Source organism: Parasteatoda tepidariorum, chromosome 9, assembly GCF_043381705.1.
Source record: "Parasteatoda tepidariorum isolate YZ-2023 chromosome 9, CAS_Ptep_4.0, whole genome shotgun sequence".
Lineage (NCBI taxonomy): Eukaryota > Metazoa > Arthropoda > Arachnida > Araneae > Theridiidae > Parasteatoda > Parasteatoda tepidariorum.
In genome coordinates, this window is record NC_092212.1 from 36656884 (window position 1) to 36671783 (window position 14900).

The following is a 14900-nucleotide window of genomic DNA, read 5'->3' on the forward strand; positions in this document are numbered from 1 at the left end:
ACCACTTGGATCAGTCTGCGTAGGGACCGAGGGTGTGCGGTATTGGTCCTCGTTAAACTGTTCTACCGTAAAGTGCTCGACTTCGCGTGCAGGTCGTCGGGCTACCGAAGCGGGGGTGCCATCCCCTCTGCAAAGGATTAAAATTGTGATGGCATGTCTTCGGATCATCCTCAGGGATGTTTCCTAGACCGTCGCCAATAGCCCATTGTGCAGTTCTAGTGCGACGTAAATGAACTACAACAACAACTGAAGGCTTGTGTGCTCAATTTAGGCTTATAAACCTTTGTCAAATGGAAGAACAGATAGCACAACACAGAGAAGGACAGCACGAAGATACATCCGGGTTAACAGCAGTATTCGAACCCGCTACCTCCGCTAGAAATATAGGATAAAATTAATTTATTCTACATTTCTAGTGGTTTGTAACATGTTGAATTAGTTTTGCCAGACTGGCTACACTGTATCGAAAAGCGTTGAGCCATTAAGAATCAAAGTTCTTATAAATTTTTTTCAGAAAGGTACCCCAGAGCTGTTAACTCAATTATTTCATTCTTGTAATTTATCTTAGAGAAACAAGGAAGAATTTGTGTTCAATGTGCATAGCAGCCAATTTGTATAGCAGTTGAGAAATAATTTTTTGACGGGGTTTTTTGGCGTATTAAATCTTTGAAGATTAAAATTTTAAAAATATTTTTTAAACTATCATGACGAATGAAAAAATATGTAGATCAGATCTATTTGTTGGATATTTATGCTTATATTAGTAGTTGTTTTAATAGTTTCGTTTCAAAAAAAATTCTTCCAAACTTAATTTTTGTTTTGCTACCACTTTGTAAAATCTTTTTCAACGACCGGACAAGTTGGCAGATCGCCAGCACTAGAACCTCCTCACTACTCCTCATCATCGATTTATTACTACAGATGAATCGGTTAATGCCGCTTCGCGGCAGCGCACCGAGATTCATGTGATTTCTACCATTCTACCAGCAGTAGAAAATACCACATTAGTCTAAACATAAATCTTCCATCACTACTTTTTTCAGAAATTGCTTTTTACGTCAAAACAAAGAATTGGATTTTCGTAACAGTATTCGTAAAAGGTTTAAAGAAAAGCAACTTAAAGAAGGTCTCCAAATTAACCTGTGCGAATAGCCAACACCTCCTAGAAGTAGAAAGGCCTCAGCACGGATCAATTTAATAGTCCGATGTGACGAAGTTAACTGCGCAGTTGACGAAAAATAAGAAAAAAGTCATTACGTTAGGGGTACTAAGCTGCGCAGTGGTTGAAAATACAAAATATGGTAACCCGTGCTGAGGCCTGTTCTTTCTAGGAGGTGTTGGAATAGCACGGGCTAATTAGTAAGTAATTTTGCATATGTGCACTATATTAATTGTTTACTGACAGAATCAAATTTTAATGTAAATTGACATACTATCCTACGACAATCAGGACAAAAATTTAATTAACATCGAGACGAAAAAAGAGTAAAAACTGGTTAATAATCATTTTATTATAACTTGTTTTTGGGAAGACTAAAATATACTTGACTACCAAGATCCATTTAGCAGTTATAACATACATATAGGGCTGCATTTTTAACCAAGTGAAGTTAAATAGCGATAAAGAGTTCATAATTAAAAAACCTATTTCGCTTATCACGAAAGACAGTTAAAAACGAAATGTTTTTACTACCAGTTTATTTTTGCGTCTTACTTTCAGCCCTGACAACCACAGAATTTTCGTAGTTTCAGGGGGAAACTTTTGTGATAGCATACATAGCGAATTAATGTTTTTATAAGTAAGAAATAAAAGAATTTTATTCTCTCAGTTAATTTAAACATCTCATCTATATAAACCAGGGCTTCTTAACCTGTGGTTCATGAACCCCTAAGGCAGGGATGACGAACCAATGGCACGCGTGCCATTTATGGCACGCGACACAATATTTTGGGCACGCCACCGATCACAATTGTTATTGCACCATGAATTGTTATTACACAAATGTCACACACTATGAAGCATATGTAACAATTAAATTAAAATTCACAAAAAAACAAACAAAATAATAAACAAATATTAATAAAAAAATTAACAATTAATGCTAAAAGAACAATTATTAACCATAAAAAACAAGCTAACAATAAATAGCTAGCAAAAAAATCAACAGTCCTGCTTAAACTAATATCTTACAACCTAATATAAGTTATTTGTTATTTATTCTGCAATAACAGAATTCCCACTGATGCTACCTAAGTTGAATCACGCGTAAAACTGAGACATTGCAAAATGTATTTTCTTTTCAATGTAAATAAAGAGTTTTGAGTTGATAGTATTTAGTATTATTATTTTCCCAATAATCATGAAGTCAAAATTATTTGACGGCACGTCTGTGATTTCATTAAACAATTTTTTAGAAAAAATGGCACGTTGGTGTATAAAGGTTCGCCACCCCTGCCCTAAGGGGTCCATGAGTTATAATTTGGGGGTCCGCTGACTACTAATTTTTAAAATGTTCGAAAGCCTACCCATTGCTTGTAAAGCGAGCTATGTCAGCTATTATTCCGTTTGCTTCAGTGTATCTTTGCGAAGCGGTATTTTCCACAATTGTGACAGTAAAAACATAACATCGAAATCGTTTGAATGTTGAACATGATATGCACGTTGCTTTGTCGAAAACCATCCCCCAATGCAATTTATTAATTAAGGAAAAGCAGCAGCAGCAACCTTCACATTAAAAATTTTAATTTTAAAAATTTTGTATACTATTAAAATAATAAAATTAAATGTTTTCCAATAATTGATGTTTTTTGAAATTATTTTTTTCACAGGGGGGGTGGTCCGTGACTTCTTAAAACTTTTTAAAAGGGGTCCATTATATCAAAAAGGTTAAGGAACACTGATATAAACAATCACTGGTTTAAACATAGTTATTATAATTCCTGCTTATAATTACAAAATCGATGTTTACAATGCTACTATCATAAAAAATCTTAACCAGAAAGTTTAAAAACGGCTGGTTTGTAAATGTTGAGTATATCTGAAAAACAAATAGATATAAAATGGAAACTATGATATGAATGAAAAAAAGTATTATAACAGGACTCCCTCAGACCTTGAATGTTATTGTTGTTTCTAATGTAACTTGCCACACTAGCAAGCCTGCTTGGTGAAATCGAGCAAATTTAAGGCAAAGGGTGCGATTCTTGTTTTTCAGTGGTGCCATCTATGGCCAAGAATTCGTCTTCAGCCACGCACACGTCACACCCGTTTATAGAGCGGGCCCATTCATACATCCGCTGATAGTCATTTTTCGACCTGAATCAGAGAACGATAGATCTCCAATCCAGTACCCCCCAGAGGTTTGATTTGTTATGGGAACATGGAGGACTTTGCGACTCGACAGATTTAACGTGCATCAGTCACCATTTTTACTACACGGTCGGCGGGGTTCGAACTCTCGGACATTGGCCCAGCGCCCTACCAACCGGGCTAAAGCGGTAATGAAAATAAAACAAATGTCAAAATTTAATTTCTGGGTACCTACCACTATATATATTTTTTTTTTAAAATATTAAGTATATATTCATGAAAATTCCTATATGAAAAGCATTTAGTTATTAAGTGGTATCTTAAAATAAGAAATATCTTTAAATTTACTACTAAAACTTTTCAACGAACCCTGTATAAGCTCGATTAGTGGCTTTCGTTTTTAAATTTGTTACCTCAGGACTAACCTATACGGACATAGCATTCCTAACGCATCTGTTGCTAACACACTTTTCCTTGAGTCATCACAATTCTGTACAACAGCTTAGCTTAAAAAATATTCATTAGTGCATTTGCTTCAACGAAGGTGATTGAGAAGGCTTCATTTTGTCCCCTACACTGAAACATATTGCATAACCATAACAGAAACTCGATCGCGTGAAAGACAAATCTGCTTCTGGTTATCTGAGAACAATCTGAGCAGAAGGGCGGAATTGTGATGGATAGGCCCTGGATATTTTCCAGCCATTATTCAAACGTGTCAATAGGCACAATGAAAATTTCAGGGATGTCTACTGCTCCACTTTCTGCAAAAGTTTTTATAAATTGGTAGACAATTAAATGGTAAAGCTTGTAGAATAAGTATAATTACGCCCACTTTTTAAAAGTGTCACCACGAGATAACTCAACGCCTCCTATAACTGAAAGCCTCAACACGGTTTTTAATAGGTAGTCCGATCAGACCATTGTGAAGGATATCCACTTTCCGAACGAGTCACTTAATTCAAAATCTAGTTAAAATAAGAAAGTGTTAGCAAATATATGTCTAAAAATTTGTTTTATTTATGATTATTATTGGTTTGCCTTATTCACTTGTCAACCACTACAGATTCAATTCTCAAATTTATATGATAAATTTCTCTCAATTACTTATATAAAAGGTTTTGGGTTCATGCGCACAACTGGTTCACTTTTTAAATAGTCTGCGCGGACTACTTTTAAAAGACCGTGTGGAGGCTTTTTGATGTAGGAGGTGATGGATAACTGCAATAAAGTTGTATTTGCATATGATATTTTGAATTTTTGATATGTAGAGGTGGAAAAATTACTTAAAAAAATACTAAATAAAAATTACTTACATTTCGTAATCATTAAAAAATATTTTTTAACCAAGTGGAGCAAATTGGTATCTCATCAATTTGGGAACTTAGATTTTCGTTTCGTCTCCGAGAAAAAAATCAGGAAAGGTTATAATAGAAGCAATGAAAAATAAAACACGAGCATAAACACAAGAAAAATTACATAGTTTTTGTCTGTAAAGAAAAAATATTGATTGTCACTGATATTAAGTTTATATTTGAATATTGCACGTTTAAATGTTGAATCCATGTTTTAAATCTGCAAATGATTAATTAAATAAATATATAGTTCCATATCAAATTTCAGAAAAATGGTTTTTAAAAAAAATAGTGATTTTATTAATTTAAATTAGTTCTTTTGAAATTTAAGCTAATTTAATTCAATTCTTTTAAATTTAAACTAATTAAATGTTGAATCTATATTTTAAATCTGCAAATGAATAAATAAATAAATATCTAGTTCCATATTAAATTTTTAAAAAAATGGTTTTAAAAAGAAATTAATGATTTTATTAATTTAAATTAGTTCTTTTGAAATTTAAACTAATTTAATTTAATTCTTTTAAATTTAGACTAATTAAATGTTGAATCTATGTTTTAAATCTGCAAATGAATAGATAAATAAATATCTAGTTCCATACTAAATTTTTAAAAAACGGTTTTAAAAAAAAATCATGATTTTATTAATTTAAATTAGTTCTTTTGAAATTTAAACTAATTTAATTCAATTCTTTTAAATTTAAACTAATTAAATGTTGAATCTATGTTTTAAATCTGCAAATGAATAAATAAATAAATATCTAGTTCCATATTAAATTTTTAAAAAACGGTTTTAAAAAGAAACTAATGATTTTATTAATTTAAATTAGTTCTTTTGAAATTTAAGTAAAAAGACGGATTCCTTAAATTTAACTTTTCGGAAATCAAACTAGTACAACAAATTTCTGTCAGCTTGAAATTTCTCTCTAATTTTTTTTTTTTTTTTTGTTCATTTCTAAGGACTTCTTAGATTTCACTTGTTTACGAATCAAACTACGACACTAGTATATTACTAGTATTAAAAATATATTAAACAAACATACTAACAACCGGATTAGCATAATTCGAGTTTTCGTTGCACGTGTAACGTAGCTCTGATATTTTTTTTTGTGTGTGTGTATGTGTGTGTGTGTGTTAAAGAGGACTTTTTAAAATTCACTTGTTTATGAGTCAAACTGCAACAGTTAATACTAAAATCACATAAACCAAACATAATAATAGCAACTGGGATAGCTTAATTCAAGTTTCCTTTCACATGTAACATAGCTCTGACTTATTTATTATATAATACTTCTTAAATTTCACTTGTTAATGAATCAAACTACAACAGCTAATATTAATAACGCATTAAACAAACATAATAACGACTGAGGTAGCATAATTCGAGTTTTCGTGCACGTGTAACCTAGCTCCGAGTTTTTTTCGTTATGGAAGATATTTAAAAAGAAAAATGCTCAGAATACAGCAAAGTAAGCACGTACAGACGGATGTTCTTGTTGGAAGGGAACAAAGATAAATGATAAATTTAGCTCTTCATCCTCTTGCACGGCTCTTTCCTTCTTCTGTTACTACGATGACCTCTGGCAGACATCCATGGGAAGACCCCAGAAAAAGAGAGATTATAGCTGTGGAAAGGTAGCTCTTGAGCATTCTAAACACCATTTCGAACCTATTCGTCTGCAGTTAAAAACGAAAGTTAAACGATATTTGACAAGCTTGACGAAAATCGTTTGCTTCTAATTACTATTCATACAATTGCTTCAAATAACATTTGTATCTAATTACATTTACAATGTTTTAAAAAAACGATTAAATGTTTTGAAGAATTCCTGTTAAATTGCATCCGAATAATTTTAAGCGATATAGAATTTCTTTATAGACTTCATCAACATCTAAATTTTGTTTAGAAACACCAAATTTACTCGTTTGCAGTTAAAAACGAACTTGTAAAAATATTTGGTGAGATTGGTGAAAATCGTTTGCTTGTTATCAAATGCACTGATAAGATTTTAAAATATGGATAAACTAAGTAGAAAATTCAACATTAAATAGTGACAGAATAGTTTTGGGACTTGTTTTCATTATCAACAATTGATTTTCATTATCAACATCTATATTTTGTTTAGAAACACCATTCTAAATCTTTTTGTATACACTTGACCTTTAAAGATATTTGACAAGCTTTGTAAAAATCGTTCGCTTTTTATTTGAATATATTTAAGTTTCATATTGACTATACTTTTTATAAAGATGCCAAACTTAAAAATGTTTCTTAGCGGCAGGTGAAGTTTGAGTTGTAAAAAATTTTATTTGTAAAGTTAAGTTTGGCAATTTGATTTTAAATTATTTTTCCACCTCAACCTTATTATACATACGAAAGCATGATATAAAATACCCTTTTATAGGGATCATCTCGAGGTGAAACTTTTAGAGAGTTGGCGAATATGTCCCTTATTCGGGAAGTTTTTCTTTTAAATTTCCTTCTAATATATATTTTTGCAAAAAGCAGTGCAGTTGGCATCCTTGCTTTTAAAAAATTCAATATTAAATTGTAATTGAAATATTTTGAAAGTTACGGAATTTATGAATAGTTTTTCGTTATCTTCATCTATATTTAATTCTAAACACCAATGCTGTAAAAGGCGAAAGTTAAAAGATGTTTGACAAGTTGTAAATTACGACTAAATAATTTTGTGGAGCTATAAGTTCTAAATTTGTTGGCATCATCATTATCAAAATTTTTTGTTGTTCCATAATGTGGTTGATTTTCAATAGATTAGAGAGGTTTAAAACTTTTGAAAATGTGTCAAATCCTCAAGTAAAATTTAAACGTTGTTAAAAACGAAAGTTAAAAGATATTTAATCAGCTTTAAATTACGACTAAATATTTTTTGGAGTTTGAGTTTCTAGATTTGTTAACATTATCATCATCTAAATTTTTCAATGTTCCATAATTTGGTTAATTTTTTTAATAGATTAGAGAGGTTTAAAGCTTTTGAAAATGTGCCAAATCCTTAAATACTTCAGGATTTGATTGTGCTTATGCTTGATAATGCTTGATTTGATGATTGATTGATTAACTTGATTATGCTTGATATATTTTTATTCTGTCATTTTCATTTTAATGATCTGGTGCTTCTGCACTTCACTAGAGCGATTTTGGTACTTTTTTTTCCTATACATACACATCTTGGCTGAAAATAAAAACTGATAAACATATAAAAGTAAATGAAATATGCCATATAATTAATATACAATAATTCTACATTAAAATGTCTAATAATAAATGACTTTTTGTGATAAATATTAATATCGATAAGTAACTCGATGATTGCTAAAATAATAATTGGTTAAAAACATTTCCAATAAATATTACAACAAAACCAACTGAATATATAGTACTAATAAAATAGAGTTGAATGTTGTGTTGTAAAAGTAATGTTGATAGGAAGGTATTTTCCCATCTATGATATGTGCCCATTACTTCAGAAACTGCAAAATGGAGTAAAATCATTATGAGTTAATTTTCAAGGTTTATTATAAGTTAAAGCGCTAAATAAATTAAAATCTGCTGTCAAAACTTTTGTAATTATTCCTAATCTCTTGCACCTATTAAGGGTTAATCAAGTGTTTATTCTTCGGTTATTTTCATAATTGTAAGGAACCGAAAAGGTAACTAAAGTGAAGAAGAGAGGCTGACACTGAGGTGTGATTTTCTCCAGTCCGATAAGAATTCATGTGATCATATATCAGGTTTAATTCTACAGAGATGCCACAAGCGACTAAAAATGTAAAAGGCATACCTGCCAACTTCTAATCCCTTTCATTTTGATTTTTCCCAATGGTAGTAAAATGGAATCAAAATTTCAATTGTAAGCAAAAAAATGCGTTGTACTTGAAAAAGCTATAGCTGACAACCATGATAGTAATACATATTAATATATATGCTAAATTTTTTTCAGAATACTGGTGATCAAAATCATTTGAAATTTAGTTTATAAAATAAAAAATAGTATATATTTACTACCACTTTATATATAAAAATAACATTTTACGCCAAATGCGTAAAAGTTGGCAGGTATGAAAAAGGGGTGGAAATTCAATTCATTTTTATTTATTTATTATCTCCTTAATTATTCAATCGTAACTACCACTGGGACTTACATTTCAAATTAATCATATTCGTAAACTGCAACTAAGCAGCAAAACGCTACCCGGCACGAGTGCAGAGATGCCAACTTGCTCCGGACAGCAAATGTGTACATGATAGCAACACATATCAATATATATGCTTAATTTTTTTAAGTATAGTGGTGATCAAAATCATTTAAAAATTAAGTTTATAAAAGAAAAAAAATTATATATTTACTACCACTTTAAATATAAAACTAAAATTTTACGCCAAATGGGTAAAAGTTGGCAGGTATGATACTCACATTCCCTTAATTCTCCCCCCTTCTGTATGTATTTCCAAACTGTAAATACTGTAAATATGCATTAGTGTTTATTTTCTCATTGCACTTCAATTTTACCTTTTTTCATGTACTTTTTTATTACTTGCAATTTTGTTATTGCCTAATAATGGCAAAGTGCCATTTTTTCCCTCTTAACAACTCCATTTTGCTCCCCAAACTTTTCTTGGTTTAATTTCAGGTTAAACGGGAAAAGGGCCGTGAGGCCTCATACTCCCAGTTCCACTACAACGAATGAACGAAATGTTGCAAAACTATGCAGTAAAAATTTTCTAATTTTAATCTTCTTTTTTTTAATGAAATTTTGAATTTTTTGGTCATTACTTTCTGCATTTTTAGTCACTTGTGGCAACCCTATTTGTAATTAAACAGAGATTCCAACCACGGGCGACTAAATATGCAAAAACAAGAGACAAATGAATTTTAAACTTTGATTTAAAAAATATTAAAATTTACAACCTTTTTTAATAATTTTTTTTTTTCAGTTTACCAACCGTAATAAATGCTATAAATTTAAATATGAATAAATTGTAGTGTAAGTCCTAGTTTTAGTTACTATTGAATAACTAAAGAGATATTAAATAACAAAAATGAATTGAGTTTCTACCACGTTTCATATATTTAATCGCCCGTGGCATCACTGCACTGAAAGCGTTAGTTTTTGATTGTATACAAAATATTTTGCAGAAAGCTCATACTTGTTGACAGCCCTGCTTGCATGATATTTATTTCTAATTAAGCAGTGGTAAATAAAATAAGGGAAGGAATTATTAGTCCCACCTTCTAATAATTCTATAATTAAATAATTTAGAAACCACTTATTTTTTCTTACCTTGATTGCAGCCACTCTAAAAATGTCATTCACCCACTTCATCTATTCAGTTCTTCGTATAAGAAATGAGTTTTAAATAATTATAATATTTGAGTGAAATTTGAATATAAATTTAGTTTGTAAAACTATATGTAAACGAAAAGTGCCAGCATAAATATGAAATTAGTTCGCAATACTATATGTATTCAATAAGTTTTAACATGAATATGAAATTAGTCAGCGAAACTGTATGTATGCAATAAATTTAACACGTTGAATGCCATGGGGGTAACCGGTGACCGTCGAAGCCAAGATTATTAGAAACACATAATTCGAGTAATTTTTTTAATTTTTTATAACATTATCGTTACTAAAATGGCTGGAAGAAATTAATGCGATACAGAACACACAAAAATAGTTTTATTTATATACACAAAGATGCCAACGTGCTCCGGACAGCGAATAAATATTTTCAAGTGTTAGTTTATTAATTGTGATTCTTGGTTTAATAAATTCAATTTAGTATATTTTTTATCCACCACTATTTCTAAGCAATTCGTAGATTTATATAATTTACCACTCCTCTCTTTAGGAATATTCTGCTAATCTTTTTAAAACCAAGAACTAGCAAGATCAGTCAAATATTTGCAAATTTAGTTTGTAGCTATTAACCATTTGGCCAGATGGACAAGCCATGTAATATTAGCGCGACATTCAACATGATTATGAAATTAACCCTTTTCACTCCGAGTAGTTATAAAAGCTGTTTGATCTAATATCAGAACTGTAGAAATTAAAATACACAATATAGTATTATTATACAATTTTAAAATTCTTATAGTAATGTGATTACTGATTATTAAGATATAAAATTTCTTAATTTTAAAGTGGTGACTGTTGATGGTGCCTACAAGGGAACATCAGAGTGCAAAGGGTTAATTTGCAAAACTGTATGTATAGGATAAGTTTAAACATAATTATGAAATTAGTTTGTAATCTTATATGTATGCGATAATTTTAAACATGAATATGAAATTAATTTATAAATATGAATAGTTTTAAGTATGAATAAAAATAGTTTGAAGTAACTAATCTCACAGCATTAAATTTAGTCAAGCAACGTTATCCTTCTTAAAGAAATTCTTCCAAAAAGAAAGTTGTTAAGAAAAAAAATTCAGACAAGAAAGTGTTGTTTTGTGCCAAGAAAAATAATAGGCCTATTCACGAAAGTAGTTTTTATAGCCAACCACGTTTGATTGAAGTTGCTGGAAAGAAAATAACAAAACTTGAAAATTACATTGTGGCAGTATCCTGAAGACTTGGCGTTAGCCTGTGAAAAGGGAAAAATTCCAAATTAAAAAATATATATATATATATATATTCCTTTCATAATTATAATTTGTTTAAAAAAAATATCTGTTTCTACTAATACATAGCTGTTAACTGCAACTGTTTGAAGAAGTAATTATTTTAACAACACTAAGAAAAAATTCGTTTGTAAATATTTGCGTCAACGCCTCCTATAACTGAAAGCCTCCACACGGTTTTTTATAGGTAGTCCGATCAGACCACTATGAAGGATATCCACTTATCGAACGAGTCATTTAATACAGAATATAGTTAAAATAAGAAAGTGGTACCAAATATATGACTAAAAATTTTTTTTATTTATGAATATTATTGGTCTGCCTTATTCACTTGTCAATCACTACAGATTCAATTATCAAATATATAAGATAAATTTCTCTCAATTACTTTTATAAAAGGTTTTGGGTTCATGCGCACAACTGGTTCACTTTTAAAACAGTCTGCGCGGACTACTTATAAAAGACCGTGCGGAGGCTTCTTGATGTAGGAGGTGCTGCCTGAGTAGGGGTTAGGGAACTGCCCTTGTATCAGAAAGGTTAAGGACTCGAATCCCGGGCAAGGCATGGATGTTCTTTCCTTCTCAGTACTATCTGTCCTTACTGTGGGAGCAACGTTGGCCCACCTAATAAGGTGCCCCTGAAAGAGTGGCCAACAAATCTGCCCTTCAGATGCCTGTATGATGCCCAGGTGGGTCATTCTAAAAGGTGGGCATTGGAGAAAAAAAATATTTGCGTTGTTTCGTCAACGCTTGCTAAACTTTAATTCGTAACTTTATACAAATTTTGAAAGCAAATTAAATAAAAATTGTGCTGTAATGTAAAAATTTTTGTTATTTTAAATTTTAAAAAAATCTAGCAATTTATTTTATTCTTTCTTAAAGTTTTCTATCTTCTCAATTTTAAAGCAAGCGTTAGGAACATAATTTTTTTTTACCATTGCATAAGATTTTTCTTTTTATATTGTTAACTAATAGATATCTTAATTCGAGGTTTAAGCATTGAACTATCTTGGTAATGGATTAAACAAGATGTGTAACTAGTGTCAACTAACTTAACCGGTTTGCGGCCATCGTCCTATTTTTATTAAAGTTTCGTTTTTCAAAAGCATTCTCTGTGGTAGGACATTTTTTTCGACTACTATCATTAGTCAGAATGAATTAGAAGTCAGTAATTTATGAAAGATTTAGCTATGCGTACTAGATCTCAAATTATGAAAAGCATGGACGTTTTGAAATTAACTTTTTAAACTATTGGGGGACATTTTGAGTGAAAAGGTGGCTAACAGTAAGAAATAGCCAACTAATTTATATAACATATTACACCTCTTTTTTCTCAAAGCCACTTTTGGTATCACTATGTATAAAGTCGGGATAAAACAGGTTAATAGACCATTTGCTGTACTGCTTAGCAAAGCCATTACAACAACCATTACAACCATTTGCTGTATTGCTCAACAAAGCCATTACAACAACCATTACAACCATTTGCTGTATTGCTCAACAAAGCCAACAACCATTACAACCATTTGCTGAATTGCTAGGCAAAGAAAAAAAAACTAAAGCCTTATATAAATTTGCTTAAACATGGAAAAGCTCTGTAATATTTTTTTATTTGTTAATTTTTATTTGGAAACATAAAATAAATCAAAGGATTGAGTTCATTATTACATTATTGAATGGGTAAATTTCTAAATAACGTTTTTTGTAGTTATTAAAAAAGTAAAGAACTACAATAGTTGTTGCCCCACTAAAAAAAGGTAAGAAAATAAACACTTCATAAACATGACAAAAGGGGAGTTTTATCATATTTTAAAAATAACTACGTTATTTGATTACGACGAATTCGTAGTTACATAGAGAACAGCTGTTCCCGACATGTGTTCAGTGGAACCGCAGGGTTCCGGGAGTTAGGGCTTTTTTTTAAAACTTATAATGATATTGAAGAAGTAATTATTGAATATATTACATTTATTGAATTTCGAAAAATGTAATTATATTTATATCCAATCAATAACCCATTGTTTGTTTAATATTTCAGATGTTTTTAAGAAATTAGAAAAGAAAATTGCCAGTGAAAAAATAACGAAATTTAAAAATTATTTATTTTTTTTAATAACAGAAAGTAAATTATGCAAAGAAAATATACTTCTTAAAAAAGTTGTATTAGTATTTCGCATCGCACGTTTCAATTCAAAAATTTAAATTTACCGAACAAACATTTTCAACGTTTAAAAATGCTTTCTTTCCATTTTAACAAAAAACTACAATTCAGAATTTGTGATCAGTACAAGACGACACTCTAGCCCTGCGATTTCATTTCAACAATTAAAAAATCAATTAAAAAGTATTATTGATAAGACAATGAAAATATTTACAAAATATTTAATAGGCTTTTTTTGGTTAATATGTTTATTTATAAATTCCGTTAGTTAAAAGTAGGTTGATCGTTTAGGGTTCCGAAGCCAAAAAAAATTGTTAAAGAGCAAAAAAGAACCTCTATTATCTTTTTAATTATTCAATCGTATCTACCATTACGACTTACATTTCATATTATTCATATATAAACATTTTTTGCCGTCAGTTCTTGTAATAAAAAAAAGTGATTTTAAAAGTTGCTAATTTTAATTTCTTTAAATAAAATTTTCAATTTTAACTGTCAGCACTTTTTTCAATTTTAGTTATTCTAACTAATAGTTATGTTCCTGATTCTAAATTATTCAATGATGCCAAAATTTTAATTATTGTGTTGATAAAAAAAAGAGTGCTTTTGAAAAAATAGGTTATTCCTGAATGTTTAAATTAAGGTTATATTATCTACTTCAGTTTTATATATATATATATATANCCTGGGGGTACGCGAACCACACTCTGGGAAACACTGTCCTAATTGCATCGGAGCTAAAGTTACTGGGAAATCTTTCAAAATTCCATCTTTCAAATCCACCGGTAAAACGTATCGATGATAGAAAATTCTGAATGAGTCACCTTTCCTAAGCAATTGAATGTTTTAACTTAAGGGGGGACCCCACCATGAGATAGATAGATAGATAGATAGAATTATCCTGGTTTAATAAATAGAAAATGACGCGCTTACGTGACCATTCTTTCTTTCCTGAAAATAAAAACTACCCTAATACTATATTTATGCAAATCGAAAACTATTCATGCATATAGAAGATAATTTAGTACTAAAATTTGAATGAAGAAAAAGAAAAATAGATCTTCCCATAATATAAATTTTTGCCTGTGCAATTCAGAACATTTTATAGTCTATTAAAATCAATTTTAATTTCAAACAAAACATTGAGGCGTAAAGAATTGAACCGTGATTTATATCTGCACAACCAGAAGCCCATTTCAATTTATCTCGCTTTTTTTAAAAAATAAAAACTGTCTTTCATTTTGAAAGTACAAAAGATTTTTTTTCTACCGTAATTTTTTTTCTGAATAACACAATAAGCATTGAAAAAGAAAGAAATGCCCACACTTCTTTCTGGTTTTTGAATTGCATTTTTATTGCGTCCATTGTTTAACAAACAGACTCTAAATCTAATATGAAGTTCTATATCAGATTGAAGATATTATA